General features: G+C 35.5%; 1 protein-coding gene across 39 annotated transcripts in view; it reads left to right on the forward strand.

The window, feature by feature from the left end:
- The window catches only part of Lar (tyrosine-protein phosphatase Lar), a 1,659,242-nt gene that overhangs the window by 904,884 nt on the left and 735,310 nt on the right, over positions 1-19,048 (forward strand). The window lies entirely within an intron of this gene.

The following is a 19,048-nucleotide window of genomic DNA, read 5'->3' on the forward strand; positions in this document are numbered from 1 at the left end:
AGGTCAGTTATATTCACATTTTTTTTATTTTACTAAAGATTTAAACAAAATTAGCAAACATAGAAATATTGGCGTCCAACGTGGGACGCATTAATGAGGCTTTGATGAGGAAGTGTGGCTGCTAACCGATAATTTCGTGGGGAAAATAGATTCCGTAGAACAAAATATAAGTCGCAACCGATGTTTAGAATAATAGGGTATACTGCAACTGAAAAAAAAAAAAAAATTTAATTAAAAAAAAAATATATAAAAAATTATGGCAAAAGTCCGCGCCGAAATTTGAAGCCTATGTTAATAGAGTATCGGAAATGTTTTTATAAATTTGTTTTTATCCCTGAAAGTACAGCCGAAATATTGTTTCTTTTTTATTGTAAGTAGGTTTTATTATAATTAGGTTAACTAGGTAAAATATTGGTTTTATAAAAATTTCTCTAGGCTAGACTAGTTGTAGCCCCTTAAAGTACGATTTTTCCCCAAACCGAAAAGCACGCTTGTAAAAACTATAGCATAGCCAAGAAGGGGCATTAGAAGAAATAACTGAGTTTCTGGGATGTCAAATAACTTAGATACAAAGGCAAGAAACGAATTCGCTTATATTCGAAAGGATTAAATAAAATAAAAACAAAATTTTCCGCGACACTCTCGGCATAGGCCAAGAATAATGTAATAGAAAGGTGGAAATTACGACAGGATAAATTTAAAAACTAAATTAAAAAATTCGGGCACGTGTTTTTTCTGGTTGACTGCCACACACCGATGGTACATCTCCTGTGGCGTAGCTAGTAGTTCAATTATTCCTCAAGACACCAATTCGAATTGGTAGTTTAGTACAATGAAAAGTGAGATGACAGATTCTATTGCAGTGAAAGAGGTAACCAGAATTGTTTTTTGTTTTAAGGGTCTTGGCTCTTGGCGATAGGAGAGATACCCGACGATAAGATTCTCCGACGTAAGCTGGCTTCCCAGGCTTTAGTAGCGGTACCACCCATGCCATTTTCCATTTTTCGGAGATGACGAAGGTGTACAAGGACAGGTCGTAGACACGCGCTAGATATTTAAAATCCCTCCTTGCCAAGTTTTTTAAGTATACGCATGGGTATGTCATCGTGGCCTGCTGCTTTCGATGATATAGCATGAACGATGGCATCTTCAAACTCTTTGGGGGTGATGATAATAGGGGACGCGTTGTGTTTGTGCCTGTGTGCGCGCCTGTTGGCCCGTACTGCCTCAACAACAACAAAAACATGTGTAAAGTACAGCGGTACGTCTTTTGTTTTTAAATTATTTTGAGCTCGTTCAGGGGTTAAAGTTAAACCACAATTGACAACAAATCGGCAGTGTTTGGCAAGCACTCCGAGTGTATTTCTGCCATGAAAAGCTTTCAGTGAAAACTCATCTGCCTTGCAGATGCCGTTCGGATTCGGTATAAAAACAAATAGGTCCCATCCCGCCAATTTGTAGGTAAAAAAAAGAGGAGCACGACGCAAATTGGGCGAGAAACTCGGCCTTAGATCTCTTCGGAGTTTATAGCGCCTTACATTTATTTTTTATTATGGCAGAAACAATTAATTTGGTCGGCTTCTTATCGGTAACAACCGATACCGCCAAGTTATTTTCTATTATTGGTTTATTGTTGATAGCGAATTATTATCGCCAATGTTGTTGTCGATTTTATAATGTTTCGACACCATAACAAACGGCAACACGCCGATAACACATCGATATACTGTCTTTAAAAGTCGATAAGCTTTTGATAGCATATCGAAAACCTTTCGATATATAATCGATAATTTATCAATAAATTATCGATAGATTTTTGATAACAAATCAATAACATTTCAACAACAAATTTATAACGATTGTATAAAAAATCTACAATTTTTCAATATATATAATATACAACAAAGCGATATCACACCGATAACAAATTTACTTACTACTATCGATAACTTTTCGATAAAAAGAAAGGCATTTGGTCGCATTGATAGCAAATCGACAACTCGAATACACCTTGTCGATTACTTATATTTAACACACCTAAAAAGAAATTTTCTGGTAGTGAATTTTTTTTTATATGTAGTTTGGCGCCCTCACTTCATGCTTATACCGTTAAAGTTAATGTAATATTCATAAGTGCCTCAATGTATGCAACACTTGAGACATGGCTGACGACCGAAATTAAAGAAAGTTGATTTTGCTTCATTCAAGTTTGTTATGATACCCTCTTTCGCTGTTAATTTTAATTTCATTTTCTACTTAAATGCGCTTTTTAGTATTATTAAAATTATAGCCACCACTTAATGAAATTAATAGATTTTCCTGGTAACTAATAATCCACGCGAACAAAGCTGTTTTTTTCTTGTCTATGAAAATCTTTCAAGCCAGTCGCTACCAGCGACTTATACTCCAAAAAAAGATTAATTAATTTCATATTCCAGCACACGCAACTCAGAAGAGGGAAAGAAACCAACAATAACGAGGTTTTGAATTAATTTCAATAAAACGTTGAAAAAAAAACAACATCAGTTATATAGTCATCTTTTAATGGTACAAAATCACCACTTTACTCAACCTCTCATTCTAACACGCTCACCAGCTTAAGCGCCTGCTGATGTGCTTCATTTTCGTTCAATACTTGCCTTCCAGCCATTTGCAGCATTTGCTCTTCTACTCAACTCATTTGACCCCAATTCAATGGTACTATAACACGCGCTCATAAGTATTAGTAGCACGTTCGCTTTTACAATTAACAAATATTTAGCTGCCTGTAATATTTTGTTGTTGTTGTTGCCACCATGGTCTTAAAAATAACAAATGCCGGTTTCCATTGTTGTCTTTTTGTTGCGGGCATATACCAAAATTTTATGAAAATTTCAGCATCTCATCAGCGTGTCTCACACCGCTGCTATTTCCTCATAAATACATATACATATGCACATTAGAACGGTTCAAACATTTTGTTTGTTTCTTTGCAAATAAAAAAAAAAAATAAATAAATGTAAGGCGCAATAACCTCCGAAGAGATCTAAGGCCGAGCTTCTCTTCCAGTTTGCGTCGTGCTCCTATTGATTTTCCCTACAAATCGGCCGGACGGGACCTACGTGTTTTATGCCGACTCCAAACGGCATCTGCATGGCAGATGAGTTTTCACTGAGAGCTTTTCATGGCAGAAATACACCCGGAGCGCTTGCCAAACACTGCCGAGGAGCGAGCCCGCTTTGAAACATTTTCTTCTAATTGAAAAACTTTATTTCTAAAATTTTGATGTTGCTTTGCCCTGGTTGTGAACCCAGGGCATACGGTGTGGTAGGCGGAGCACGCTACCATCCCACCACGAAAGGAATATAAACAAAAAGGCAACTCTTAGAGATTATTTGTACAACGAACAACGGGACTGATGAAAAAGTGAAATTCAGAAACATGTCCTAGTAACCATCGCCGTTTGTAAACTTACCATTTTTCTCTAATATCAATTACAAAAACCAATGTATAAAGCAATATGAGCAAAGCTCGCTAATTAAATACATATGATCGTAAAGTAATAATATTTATGAATAAAGAAATAGGGTGTGACAAGAAAATGGTTAAGGGAAGGGGAAGGAAGATGCAAAGGCAGTCGAAAAAGAGAAGGTATATATGATTAAAGACAAGGAAGAGATAGAGGTAAAGAATTACTTATTATATGATAGCAATGTGGAACCCTTTCAAAGGGTTGTTATAACAACAACAACAGGAAGAAACTGTTGACCGCTTCATCCCGTTGTCTGGGAGCTCGTTTTCTGAATAACCTACGCCAGGTCGTGGTAGCCCTTATCCCATCCTCATTCAAAACGAAAGCAGAAACCGAAACCGAATTACGAAGTATAGTCAGTTTTTTATCGATGAGCTATCCTTTTGTTATACATAGGTGTGTTATCGACAAGGTATAAACGAGTTATATATTTGTTATCCAAGTGTTATGCATGTGCTACCGAGAACAAGGAGTTACTGACTTTTTGTGGATGAGTTATTGGTTTGTTATCTGAAAGCTATCGATTTATTACCGATTATTCATCGAATAGTGATCTATCAATTTGCTAAATTTTAATTTACTCATAGTCTATAGGAATATTTGTCATGTTCGTAGACTAATTCAAATGAATAATAAATAAATAAATAAATATGTTAACAAAAAGTTATTGACAAGTTATCGATTTGCCAGAAAAAAGTTATCGATATGCTAACGATAACTAAGTTGTCGATTTTTTATTGGGAATTTAGGTATAAATTATCAAAAAGCTAGTAACTTTTTCCAAGTTTAACTAGTCTGTTATCGGCGTGTTTTCGATTTGTTTTCGAAAATTTATCGATTTGCTATCGGAAAACTATCGAAATGTAATTAAAAAGCTGTCAGTTTTTTTATTTTTATTGGAGTGCTATCGATTTCCTAGCGGTGGTTATCGATTTGTTATCGACGACTCATAGGTTTTCACTTCAAAATCGATGACACACCTGTATCCCGGCTATAGCAAGCCATTCAGAAACCAATGAGAAGCCGATGCCACAGATATAACAAGCCGATAACTCGATGGTAACAATTTGCTGTGAATAATAAGCCGATAACCAAATAATTATTTGTAGTTACAGATAAGAATCCGACGAAACTCTTGTTTACGCCCGAAATTATTTGTGTCTATTAAATTTGCCTCTCTTGTAGCTTCAACTCCTGGATATGTTCTAGCTAAGTTAAAAACAATAGTTTTCTAGACGTTCACATATACCTATATGTTTACATACGAGCACTTGGGTTTTTTAACCGAATAAATCTTTAGCAACATTTTGCCTCAACACGAAGCAACTTTGCTGTTGACTGCGGATAAAATTTTAAAGAGTGGATGGAAGGGAAATGTTGGAATCTCCCCTCGTATGAAGTTAGTAAGTTACTAATATTCTTCGTGAACTAAAGCTTAGCACCTTGTGAGCAAATAACCTTCAAATGCAAATTCAAAGTAAACTAAACAAACTATCAGCCCTATTCTGCATTTCGAATTCGATAGAAATTTTTTCGATTTGGCAATTTTCATATTCTGTGTTCCAATCTCTTTCGATCCAACTTCGAATCGTTCGATTTTTTGTATTCTGCATTTCGATCGTAGTTCCGTTTTTCTAAGTTGCAAATTAGTTGGCGGAAAAATGTTTTCTTTTTATTTTTTTATTTATTTATAACAGAATTTTAACAAAAATGTAAGTAAAACTTGTTAAGAAACGTAGAAGGCTTGATGATGATTGTTTTTTATATGTTTCCAGGTCAAAAACAACATGTCGATGTCGAAGTCCTTGGACGTATTTGCCACGCAAAAGTATCTAACACATACTTGAAAGCATCTTTGTTAAGTCGAAAGTTTTTTTTGAACCTAAATAAGAAAATAAGCCATTAAACTTTACCACTTTTAAGTTCAATTTCTTACAATTCGTCACTCATCTCAAATGGATTACACAAATCTCGCTATATTTGCTTTTCCATTCTCGCCTGGCAATTTTCCAACTCCATAAATAATGCCGCGGCTATTGATTCCATTATAATAGACAGCTATAATTTGCGTCTGTTCGTTGGGTCCAGTTATATGCCAAAGCAAGCTGCCGGCGTAGAGGAAGGTGAAGCGAAAACGTAAACAATCCTTGAGGAAAGAATAAATAAACCTTTATAAAGTACTTTAGGCCAGTGCAATGAAATTAGCATCCTTAAAATTCAGAAAATGTCAACTATATTCGTGCAGGAATCCGTTCTAACGAAACTTGGTGGCCACGGCAGGGAATTGGCCAAAAGAACGACAAAAACAAACTTACAATTATGAAAGCACTTCACTCAAAAAAATATAACACTGCGGGAATATATTCTATTGCTTTTTTTTGTACAAAATTGCGTGGATAATAAAATATAAATGTTTTTCAGTGTTTTTTACAAATTTTCTTTAATTTATTTTGTTCCAATGTTCACACATTCCGTACCAACAGCTGATTTCGAAAAATCATACGTAATCGAAATGCAGAAAAGGGTGTATACGTTTGTTCTGGAAAAACCATGATAACCTTGTTCAAAAATTGCTGTTGTACAGTGTTATTAGTAGCTATGGAAATATTGGGTGTATGCATGCGCGAGTGCATAGTGATTGTCACTACACACGTTTTTCTGAACGGCCTAATGTAGTTACACATCTTTGTTAAAGTTTGTATGTATGCATATGCTTTGGTGCTCATTACCACTGGCAACTATACAGTTTTTTTTTTTTGTTTGAAACAGCTTTGCGGCTATTTATGGTGCTGCATGCCTCATCATTTTTTGGCAAGCAGCATTAAAGTTGCATTTATGTACTGTTTTGTACTGAAATATCTTCACCCCCCACACACGAGTTGGTGTGACATATAAAATTTTTAATGCATAAATGCAGTTCTGTACTCGTTTGTAAGTTGTTACACACACGTAAATTTGTGCAACCAAACTTAAATTTATATTTCATGTTTAATTACTGTTTTTTTCCATTGTTTTGGTAATAGTTCAAAGTTTATTTTTTTTAAATTACTTACAACGGGTTGGCAAAATTCTTTAACTGGGTAGCCAAAAAATTTTTGCATAATTTTTATATTTAGTTTTTTCTTTTCTTTTGGGAATGTCACATAGAGTACTGCGTGCGTGTTTGTTGATGTAATTGAGGTAATTTACATGAATTTTTGGGTTTTATTTAGAAAAATGTGTGAAAGGATGTTGGTTTGTATATGCAGCAGCGAATAGCAGTGAACATTTTTATTTTTTTCAAATTTCGTCAAGTAAATTCTTCCTTTATTTTCGATATTTTGAGAAACAATTTCTATGCATTTTGAATTGAGACTATGCAAAAGAGTCTCTAAGGCGTTTTTAAACAAGTTCGAAAATTCGAAAAAGTTTTTCGAAAATTTCGAGCTTTTTACTCCGAGTTCTCTGAATATTTTTGGGTATGTAATTTTGTGGCGTAATCCATTTAGTCTAACAAAGCACTCGTTGTCTCTCAAAATTCGCATTGATTTTTGGCAATTTTTTTCCGAAATGTGTTTTAGATTTTTTTCCATATGAAAAAAAAAATTGTTAATACTTTTTATGGATAAAAATCGGAAGCACAATTCGAAAAAAAAATGGTTAGAAATCATTGCTAATTGTGTTTGTGTGAGATCTATAAGTTGTAGTTTGTTAGACTAAAATTGGCAGGGCTACATAACTGCATATTATCCAGAGAACTCCAAACAAAAAGTGCAAAATTTTCTTAAAACTCTCGAATTTTTTTCGAAAACATTTTTGCGATTGATTTGCATAGTATCCGCTACAAAATTCATAGAAGTTATTTCTTTAAATATCGAAAATAAGAAAAAGAAGAATTTAATTGACGGAAATTGATAAAATTTGCCACTGCTATTTTGCTGCTCGCTGCTGTACCAACGAGCTCGCATAACTGAAAATGTAGAATTTGTTGAAACTATTATTTTAGTCAGAACTGCAAAACAAACTCAAATGTATGACAAAAATTAAACTCGAAAAAAATGCGTTATGAGCATGCAAGGTTCTCAACGGATCTCTATTGTAACGAATTTAGAGAAACTCCGCTTATTTTACACCTTCTACTAACGTTCGTATCGCTAAACTGTTGAATAAATAACTCCAATATTCAATAATGCAAAATGGTTTTTATTGGACTACTTTGAAAGTACAATAACACTTAACTTCACAACCAATAGCGTGCTTAAATCAAACTGACTTTCTGACTACTCAACTTGCGCTATTTTATACTCTCTGCTGCTTCATTCGCATATTTCTACTACAGTCTAGACGTTTCGCCTGGGGATGGCAGCACTATTTATATCTGCTCCAATCCAATTGTCAACCTCACCTACCCGTGGCGGATCCTGTTTATCTAGTAGCCGAGGCTCTGGCGACCCCAAGTTCCTCATGGAACTAGGGGGCGGGATGGACTAGAAAATTTTGTTTGGTCATATTAAATCGTTCCCGAGATGGTCGGACCTTCCTTTATGGTGCTTCTTACCGCATATATATCATGCAAAGGGCCATCAACATCGAAAACACTTCCCAAAACCTTCAGGCAGTGTATTTTCCGCTTAAACAACAACAACCTGAATTTCCAGCATGTTGTGTATAATGCACTCTCTTTAAAACGGGCTAAAAGAAATTTAAAAAAAAATACCTAATATTGAGTTTTAGTGTTTAAGCATAATAAACAAAATTTAGCACACGTGCCACGAAAATGGCCAGCTTTGCATTAAGAGCAAAAATTAAGCATTCATTCTGTTACTTTTTGTTTGCATAGCGCTTAAATTTATCCGACCTCAACATTTACTTTGCACGCTACTTATACTCAACTCTTACTTTATTAAAATAGTTTTTCTAACAATTTTCTCCACAATTTTTTTTTGTTTTTACCCTTTTTGGGTGAGTCAATCGGCATTTCGTTTACTAACTGCTTTACTTTGAATTAACTTTAGCGCGTAGCTCATTATGTATGCATGTGCGCACGTATCCTTTTTCTTAGTCACACACACTTTTGCACAACGGTACACAAACCTTATGACACATCTAAACGCATTCATTTTCTATTTTTATCATGGTCTCAGTTTCTTTTCACAACTTTTGACCAATTTTATTCAATTGACATTCGACCACAGCACGCACGCAAATCAACAAGAAAACTAACAAGGAAACCGAGATGTACGTTAAAGTGAGCAGCACACCCACACAACCACAACTACATAATTCAGAGCAAATGCTGGTTGAGAACCACTGTATAAGTATGATGTGCTTGTGAGAGTAGCAAATATTGCAAACGTCAATTCGAACGTTAAGCATTTTAATGATACGACGTTTGCCGTGTTAGGTGCCACTGGCAGACGAGCACGGCAAAATCATGGAGGCATGTTACCCACACATGTATATATGGGAGTACATTGCAAAAAGTTTCCATCAAAAGAAATTTCATCGAGCGAAATTGTGAAAGAACTTCGAAGGCATTCAAATACGAATGTGCTGGCGGTTTACTTGACGTAATTGTAGCAAAGCTGTGTACATGTGTTTGTGTGTATGCATAGCACCCTGTAGGAAATTTTGAAGCCGACCAAAAATACTGAACTTTAATCATGTATTTATAGTTGTTTTTACATTAATTTCAAAGTGAGTCACTGCTCCGTTGCTGAAAATATTAAAGTTCTAAGAGATTGCTGAATATATAGTTATTTGGAGTCAATGCTATTATTCTAGCCGTCAATAAAATGGTTTGACAGAAATTCAAAGCAGCTGGGCCTGAGGGAATCCTAGGCAGCTCGAAGCATGAAGAGAAGCAAATAATTTGGTCTTTAAGGTATTTTTTAAATGACCCTAGAATCAGCAGATTTTATTCTGTCTGAATCGTGGCTTTGATATATTAAAAAAAAATGTATATGTAGCAGCTTAATACTTTTGTCACAGGATATTAAGCTTTTCAGGGAATTGGAGCAGGGATAACTCGAAGAAAAAAATCGTTCTTGTAGTCTTAGAGGGCGAGAAAAAGATGCGAACAGTGAAAGATTGAAAGAATGGGCGAGTAAAAAAGAAAAGAAAGAGGGAGACCAGAAGGACATGGAGGTGGCAAAAATGACCGGAAGTGTGTTCGGAACTACAAACTAAAAGGAGATAGAGGAGACTGAGACTGAGGGGAGAAAATATAAAGAGAGATAGAGAATGAGTGAGAAATCAAGAGGGAGGGGCCATTTCAGAAAGGGAGATAGAGAAAAAGCCGGTGTGGCCTAGAAAGAGAGAGAGGTTCAGAAATATTGTGAGCGCTGTATAAATGGGAGAGGAGGTTAAAAAAGATAACGGAGAGCAAGGGTTCGGTATTAAGCTTCTTAAAATATATGTAAGTCATGAGAGTCTGCAAAAAAATAGGAGACAAGTGCGTAAGGCGACAGTTTCGCAGTGCAGGTTCAATGACGATCTCCGAACAAGTACTAATCGGATGCATAGCGGAACAGTTGATGAGACACTTTTGTAGGTATGAACGTGTTCTAAAAGTCTGCAAAGCGGGGACCGGAATCAAACTAGTGTCCTCGAAAATTCGCGAATTTTTTTATATCCTACATTTTGTTTATAATATTATAAGATTTTTTGACTTAGTCGCTTTGTGGTCTAACTGATATTAACCGAGATTGACCTGGTCACTCAATAAAGACCACGCATTGATAAGTTTTACACAGCACGGGTTTGAAGTGTTGGAAATTCCACCTTTTATACGACGGAAATCTAAAAAACAGTTCTTCAATTCTCAAGTGACTGTTTCAACAAGCAAATATACAAAATTTGGATCATACTAAAGCCATAGCTCTTTTCACTTAACAATTATTACTGTCACTCTTAGAATAACAATGAAAACTGCTAAAATAACAGATCTAGGCCAACATCAGAATAACAGTGCAGGTTTTTGACGTAACAGAGATTTCTGTGGCACCGTGGTCATAAGAAAAAGTAGTGAACTTCATCATGTGCATAATATTGACCGATGTTCGTTAAATTTATTGAGTAGTTATCTGTTATTTTTCCTGAATATATATTTGAAAGAAACAGTTTCTCTTCTGTTGAAATTACTTAAGACATAAATTAAAATTTTCTGTTTTAACTTACTGTACGTAAAATAATGATATGTACATTCAAAAAGTTTCGTAACAATCAGAATAAAAATTTAGAACATCTCGAATTTTCGAAGTTGGTTTACGAACGGAAATAAAAAAGAAGAAAATAACTGATTACATTTGCTAGCGTTGGAATAATATCTCTAATAGCGGTTTTGAACTAAAGAAAGTTAAGGTATTATTGAATTAGTTCTTGTTTAATACATTAGGTGTTGGTTTGAACCAGAAATTTCAATTGCTAGTTAGTGACTTCGTCTCCAGGGTATACATGGGCTTTAACTTATTTATCTCTTTCCGTGCTTGCCACGCCCCTATTAAGTTTTAATTCGCTTTATCGCCGCAATTATTTGAAGAAGGTATCCAAATTCATTAAAGAGACTCCACTTTGTAGTTGGAGTGAGAGTTGTAGTGGAAGTGGGAGTCAGAATGGATGTATGAGTGTGAGTAAGAGTGGCAGTTGGGGTGGGAGTGCGAGCGAGAGTGGGAGTGGAAGTGAGAGTGGGAGTCGTAGGGAGGCAGATGGAATAAGCGATAGCCAAAAATAAGAAGAACAAGTAAGGAAGGTTAAGTTCGGGTGTAACCGAACATTACATACTCAGTTGAGAGCTATGGTGACAACATAAGGGAAAATAACCATGTAGGAAAATGAACCGAGGGTAACCCGGGAATGTGTTTGTATGACATGTGTATCAAATGAAAGGCATTAAAGAGTATTTTATGAGGGAGTGGGCCATAGTTCTATAGGTGGACGCCATTTAGGGATATCGCCATAAAGGTGGACCAGGGTTGACTCTAGAATTTGTTTGTATGATATGGGTATCAAATGAAAGGTGTTAATGAGTATTTTAAAGGGGAGTGATCCTTAGTTCCATAGGTGGACGCCGTTTCGAGATATCGCCATAAACGTGGACCAAGAGTGACCCTAGAATTTGTTTGTACGATATGGGTATCAAATGAAAGGGGTTAATGAGTATTTTAAAAGGGAGTGGGCCTTAGTTCTATAGGGGACGCCTTTTCGAGATATCGCCATAAATGTGGACCAGGGGTGACTCTAGAATGTGTTTGTACGATATGGGTATCAAATTAAAGGTATTAGTGAGGGTTTTAAAAGGGAGTGGTGGTAGTTGAATATGTGAAGGCGTTTTCCAGATATCGACCAAAATGTGGACCAGGGTGACCCAGAACATCGTCTGTTGGATACCGCTATTTTATTTATATATGTAATACCATGAACAGTATTCCTGCCAAGATTTCAAGGGTTTTTTATTTCGCCCTGCAGAACTTTTTCATTTTCTTCTACTTAATATGGTAGGTGTCATACCCATTTTAAAAAGTTTTTTCTAAAGTTATATTTTGCGTCAATAAACCAATCCAATTACCATGTTTCATCCCTTTTTTCGTATTTGGTATAGAATTATGGCATTTTTTTCCTTTTTCGTAATTTTCGATATCGAAAAATTGGGCGTGGTCATAGTCGGATTTCGGCCATTTTTTATACCAATTCAAAGTGAGTTCGTATAAGTACGTGAACTGAATTTAGTAAAGATATATCGATTTTTGCTCAAGTTATCGTGTTAACGGCCGTGCGGAAGGACAGACGGTCGACTGTGTATAAAAGCTGAGCGTGGCTTCAACCGATTTCTCCCTTTTTCACAGAAATAAGTTATTGTCCTAGAATCTAAGCCCCTACCAAATTTCACAAGGATTGGTAAATTTTTGTTAGACTAATGGCATTAAAAGTATCCTAGACAAATTAAATGAAAAAGGGCGGAGGCACGCCCATTTTGAAATTTTCTTTTATTTTTGTATTTTTTGCACCATATCATTACTGGAGTTGAATGTTGACATAATTTACTTATATACAGGAAAGATATTAAATTTTTTGTTAAAATTTGACTTTAAAATTTTTTTTTTTTTAAAGTGGGCGTGGTCGTTCTCCGATTTTGCTAATTTTTATTAAGCATGCATATAGTAATAGGAGTAACGTTCCTGCCAAATTTCATCATGATATCTTCAACGACTGCCAAATTACAGCTTGCAAAAGTTTTAAATTACCTTCTTTTAAAAGTGGGCGGTGCCACGCCCATTGTCCAAAATTTTACTAAATTTCTATGCTGCGTCATAAGTTCAACTCACCTACCAAGTTTCATCGCTTTATTCCTCTTTGGTAAGGAAATATCGCACTTTTTCGGTTTTTCGAAATTTTCGATATTAAAAAAGTGGGCGTGGTTATAGTCCGATATCGTTTATTTTAAATAGCGATCTGAGATGAGTGCTCAGGAACCTACATACCAAATTTCATCAAGATACTTCAAAATTTACTCAAGTTATCGTGTTAACGGACGGGCGGACGGACGGACATGGCTCAACCAAATTTTTTTTCGATCCTGATGATTTTGATATATGGAAGTCTATATCTATCTCTATTCCTTTATACCTGTACAACCAACCGTTATCCAATCAAAGTTAATATACTCTGTGAGCTCTGCTCAACTGAGTAAAAAAATGGAAGATAAAGAGAATGCGATATAGAGAGAGAAGGCGAAGCGAGGCTTACTTTTTGAATGTAGGTAAACCAATTTTCGAGCAGGACAAAGTCTGCGGGGTACAGTAGTCTCATATATTTTTGTTCTGTTTTTGAGTAATTATTCGAAGGTAATGTATACTCTTAGTCCAAGCAATGTTTAAGTATTTAGTGCCCTACAGGGTGGTAATACATGCTAGAAGCTAACTGACCACATTCATATAAATCTCTTAACAACTACATAACTACTCCAGTAATTATTCACGTATTATATGGCTAAATTTCACAAATTACTGAGAAATTCTTAGCAAGAATATTCAAGACAGTATCAATACCTTTAAAAGGGTTTTTGCGCTTTTTCGGAAGTTCTCAGTGCTCGGAATATTGAATATAATTTCTAGTTAGGTATTTCATCTCAACTAGAGGGAAATCATACTATTTTAAAAACGGAGCTACAATTTAAAACATATGCCTATTCTAGTAGAGATATATTAAAAAAAAATGTATATGTAGCAGCTTAATACTTTTGTCACAGGATATTAAGCTTTTCAGGGAATTGGAGCAGGGATAACTCGAAGAAAAAAATCGTTCTTGTAGTCTTAGAGGGCGAGAAAAAGATGCGAACAGTGAAAGATTGAAAGAATGGGCGAGTAAAAAAGAAAAGAAAGAGGGAGACCAGAAGGACATGGAGGTGGCAAAAATGACCGGAAGTGTGTTCGGAACTACAAACTAAAAGGAGATAGAGGAGACTGAGACTGAGGGGAGAAAATATAAAGAGAGATAGAGAATGAGTGAGAAATCAAGAGGGAGGGGCCATTTCAGAAAGGGAGATAGAGAAAAAGCCGGTGTGGCCTAGAAAGAGAGAGAGGTTCAGAAATATTGTGAGCGCTGTATAAATGGGAGAGGAGGTTAAAAAAGATAACGGAGAGCAAGGGTTCGGTATTAAGCTTCTTAAAATATATGTAAGTCATGAGAGTCTGCAAAAAAATAGGAGACAAGTGCGTAAGGCGACAGTTTCGCAGTGCAGGTTCAATGACGATCTCCGAACAAGTACTAATCGGATGCATAGCGGAACAGTTGATGAGACACTTTTGTAGGTATGAACGTGTTCTAAAAGTCTGCAAAGCGGGGACCGGAATCAAACTAGTGTCCTCGAAAATTCGCGAATTTTTTTATATCCTACATTTTGTTTATAATATTATAAGATTTTTTGACTTAGTCGCTTTGTGGTCTAACTGATATTAACCGAGATTGACCTGGTCACTCAATAAAGACCACGCATTGATAAGTTTTACACAGCACGGGTTTGAAGTGTTGGAAATTCCACCTTTTATACGACGGAAATCTAAAAAACAGTTCTTCAATTCTCAAGTGACTGTTTCAACAAGCAAATATACAAAATTTGGATCATACTAAAGCCATAGCTCTTTTCACTTAACAATTATTACTGTCACTCTTAGAATAACAATGAAAACTGCAAAAATAACAGATCTAGGCCAACATCAGAATAACAGTGCAGGTTTTTGACGTAACAGAGATTTCTGTGGCACCGTGGTCATAAGAAAAAGTAGTGAACTTCATCATGTGCATAATATTGACCGATGTTCGTTAAATTTATTGAGTAGTTATCTGTTATTTTTCCTGAATATATATTTGAAAGAAACAGTTTCTCTTCTGTTGAAATTACTTAAGACATAAATTAAAATTTTCTGTTTTAACTTACTGTACGTAAAATAATGATATGTACATTCAAAAAGTTTCGTAACAATCAGAATAAAAATTTAGAACATCTCGAATTTTCGAAGTTGGTTTACGAACGGAAATAAAAAAGAAGAAAATAACTGATTACATTTGCTAGCGTTGGAATAATATCTCTAATAGCGGTTTTGAACTAAAGAAAGTTAAGGTATTATTGAATTAGTTCTTGTTTAATACATTAGGTGTTGGTTTGAACCAGAAATTTCAATTGCTAGTTAGTGACTTCGTCTCCAGGGTATACATGGGCTTTAACTTATTTATCTCTTTCCGTGCTTGCCACGCCCCTATTAAGTTTTAATTCGCTTTATCGCCGCAATTATTTGAAGAAGGTATCCAAATTCATTAAAGAGACTCCACTTTGTAGTTGGAGTGAGAGTTGTAGTGGAAGTGGGAGTCAGAATGGATGTATGAGTGTGAGTAAGAGTGGCAGTTGGGGTGGGAGTGCGAGCGAGAGTGGGAGTGGAAGTGAGAGTGGGAGTCGTAGGGAGGCAGATGGAATAAGCGATAGCCAAAAATAAGAAGAACAAGTAAGGAAGGTTAAGTTCGGGTGTAACCGAACATTACATACTCAGTTGAGAGCTATGGTGACAACATAAGGGAAAATAACCATGTAGGAAAATGAACCGAGGGTAACCCGGGAATGTGTTTGTATGACATGTGTATCAAATGAAAGGCATTAAAGAGTATTTTATGAGGGAGTGGGCCATAGTTCTATAGGTGGACGCCATTTAGGGATATCGCCATAAAGGTGGACCAGGGTTGACTCTAGAATTTGTTTGTATGATATGGGTATCAAATGAAAGGTGTTAATGAGTATTTTAAAGGGGAGTGATCCTTAGTTCCATAGGTGGACGCCGTTTCGAGATATCGCCATAAACGTGGACCAAGAGTGACCCTAGAATTTGTTTGTACGATATGGGTATCAAATGAAAGGGGTTAATGAGTATTTTAAAAGGGAGTGGGCCTTAGTTCTATAGGGGACGCCTTTTCGAGATATCGCCATAAATGTGGACCAGGGGTGACTCTAGAATGTGTTTGTACGATATGGGTATCAAATTAAAGGTATTAGTGAGGGTTTTAAAAGGGAGTGGTGGTAGTTGAATATGTGAAGGCGTTTTCCAGATATCGACCAAAATGTGGACCAGGGTGACCCAGAACATCGTCTGTTGGATACCGCTATTTTATTTATATATGTAATACCATGAACAGTATTCCTGCCAAGATTTCAAGGGTTTTTTATTTCGCCCTGCAGAACTTTTTCATTTTCTTCTACTTAATATGGTAGGTGTCATACCCATTTTAAAAAGTTTTTTCTAAAGTTATATTTTGCGTCAATAAACCAATCCAATTACCATGTTTCATCCCTTTTTTCGTATTTGGTATAGAATTATGGCATTTTTTTCCTTTTTCGTAATTTTCGATATCGAAAAATTGGGCGTGGTCATAGTCGGATTTCGGCCATTTTTTATACCAATTCAAAGTGAGTTCGTATAAGTACGTGAACTGAATTTAGTAAAGATATATCGATTTTTGCTCAAGTTATCGTGTTAACGGCCGTGCGGAAGGACAGACGGTCGACTGTGTATAAAAGCTGAGCGTGGCTTCAACCGATTTCTCCCTTTTTCACAGAAATAAGTTATTGTCCTAGAATCTAAGCCCCTACCAAATTTCACAAGGATTGGTAAATTTTTGTTAGACTTATGGCATTAAAAGTATCCTAGACAAATTAAATGAAAAAGGGCGGAGGCACGCCCATTTTGAAATTTTCTTTTATTTTTGTATTTTTTGCACCATATCATTACTGGAGTTGAATGTTGACATAATTTACTTATATACAGGAAAGATATTAAATTTTTTGTTAAAATTTGACTTTAAAATTTTTTTTTTTTTAAAGTGGGCGTGGTCGTTCTCCGATTTTGCTAATTTTTATTAAGCATGCATATAGTAATAGGAGTAACGTTCCTGCCAAATTTCATCATGATATCTTCAACGACTGCCAAATTACAGCTTGCAAAAGTTTTAAATTACCTTCTTTTAAAAGTGGGCGGTGCCACGCCCATTGTCCAAAATTTTACTAAATTTCTATGCTGCGTCATAAGTTCAACTCACCTACCAAGTTTCATCGCTTTATTCCTCTTTGGTAAGGAAATATCGCACTTTTTCGGTTTTTCGAAATTTTCGATATTAAAAAAGTGGGCGTGGTTATAGTCCGATATCGTTTATTTTAAATAGCGATCTGAGATGAGTGCTCAGGAACCTACATACCAAATTTCATCAAGATACTTCAAAATTTACTCAAGTTATCGTGTTAACGGACGGGCGGACGGACGGACATGGCTCAACCAAATTTTTTTTCGATCCTGATGATTTTGATATATGGAAGTCTATATCTATCTCTATTCCTTTATACCTGTACAACCAACCGTTATCCAATCAAAGTTAATATACTCTGTGAGCTCTGCTCAACTGAGTAAAAAAATGGAAGATAAAGAGAATGCGATATAGAGAGAGAAGGCGAAGCGAGGCTTACTTTTTGAATGTAGGTAAACCAATTTTCGAGCAGGACAAAGTCTGCGGGGTACAGTAGTCTCATATATTTTTGTTCTGTTTTTGAGTAATTATTCGAAGGTAATGTATACTCTTAGTCCAAGCAATGTTTAAGTATTTAGTGCCCTACAGGGTGGTAATACATGCTAGAAGCTAACTGACCACATTCATATAAATCTCTTAACAACTACATAACTACTCCAGTAATTATTCACGTATTATATGGCTAAATTTCACAAATTACTGAGAAATTCTTAGCAAGAATATTCAAGACAGTATCAATACCTTTAAAAGGGTTTTTGCGCTTTTTCGGAAGTTCTCAGTGCTCGGAATATTGAATATAATTTCTAGTTAGGTATTTCATCTCAACTAGAGGGAAATCATACTATTTTAAAAACGGAGCTACAATTTAAAACATATGCCTATTCTAGTAGAGAGACTTAGAAAAATGCCCTTATTCAACTCATAGCATTTTTTTCGAAAATAAGTTTTGAGACTCACGTTAAGGCTTCTTTAAAAAGTGCATATGCATGCCGGTATGTGATACGTGCGCCTTTCGAGTGATTATGTTCTTCATGAGGCCCGCATAAATTTGTATATCCTTTGAACCATCTTAGTATTGACTAAATACAAAAAAAATATACATATGTATGAATATCCTAACTTTTATTTCAGTCGAAGTACTTCAATATATACAGACGTGTGTGAATATGTTTGATAAAATTAAACTTACACAAATTTTTACGTACATAAATCGCCCACATGCACGTGATAAATTTAGATTTTTTCCGAATTACTTTTGTATGATCAAAGTTGTCAAAAGATTATATAAACAGAAACAAGAAAGCACAAAAAAAAAATGTATAAAATATGTTCACTTAAAAAACTGTCTTGTGCAAATAAATATGGAATAAATTACGTTCAGCAATGTCTAATGAAGTTGTCCTTTGCAGGAGTAATATCTTAAAACTCCCAGCCAATTTGCCACACGCATGTATGCTGGTCACATAACCCTGCAAAAAATAGTGCGACTAATCCCTAAAGAGAAGGGTATCCGATTAATCTCTTTTGTTCCCATATGGGTACAAAGGGGATTGGTCCTATAGTTCCCGTTCGGGTAAAAGTATCTTCATAGGACATGCCCAAACAGAAGGGAACACGTCAACGCATACAAAGAGATCAAAACTGGACTTAGTCGCATACTCCTTTGCGACTTATCCCGGAGTTATCATAGACTAATAACATTTTTGCAGGGAATATATAGAATTTGTATGGATGTGTGCGTAAATCTTCAAATAGCAGAATCTCTATATGGAAAATTCCATGCAAACTTATTCCATCTATATATATAAAAAGAAGTGTACATTTTGATTGTCACTCCATAACTCGAGAACGGATAGAAAGATTGTCATGAAATTTTTGGGAAAGATACAGGAAGGAGAGATGATGGTTAGTTGATTTTGAAATCCCAAATCGGTTTAGCCATTCTTGAGTTATGATTTTTTTTAGAAAAAATTCAAATATGTATATAAAAGAAAGTGG

The sequence above is a fragment of the Eurosta solidaginis genome, chromosome 2 (genome assembly GCF_040869045.1).
Source record: "Eurosta solidaginis isolate ZX-2024a chromosome 2, ASM4086904v1, whole genome shotgun sequence".
In the NCBI taxonomy this organism is placed as follows: Eukaryota; Metazoa; Arthropoda; class Insecta; order Diptera; family Tephritidae; genus Eurosta; species Eurosta solidaginis.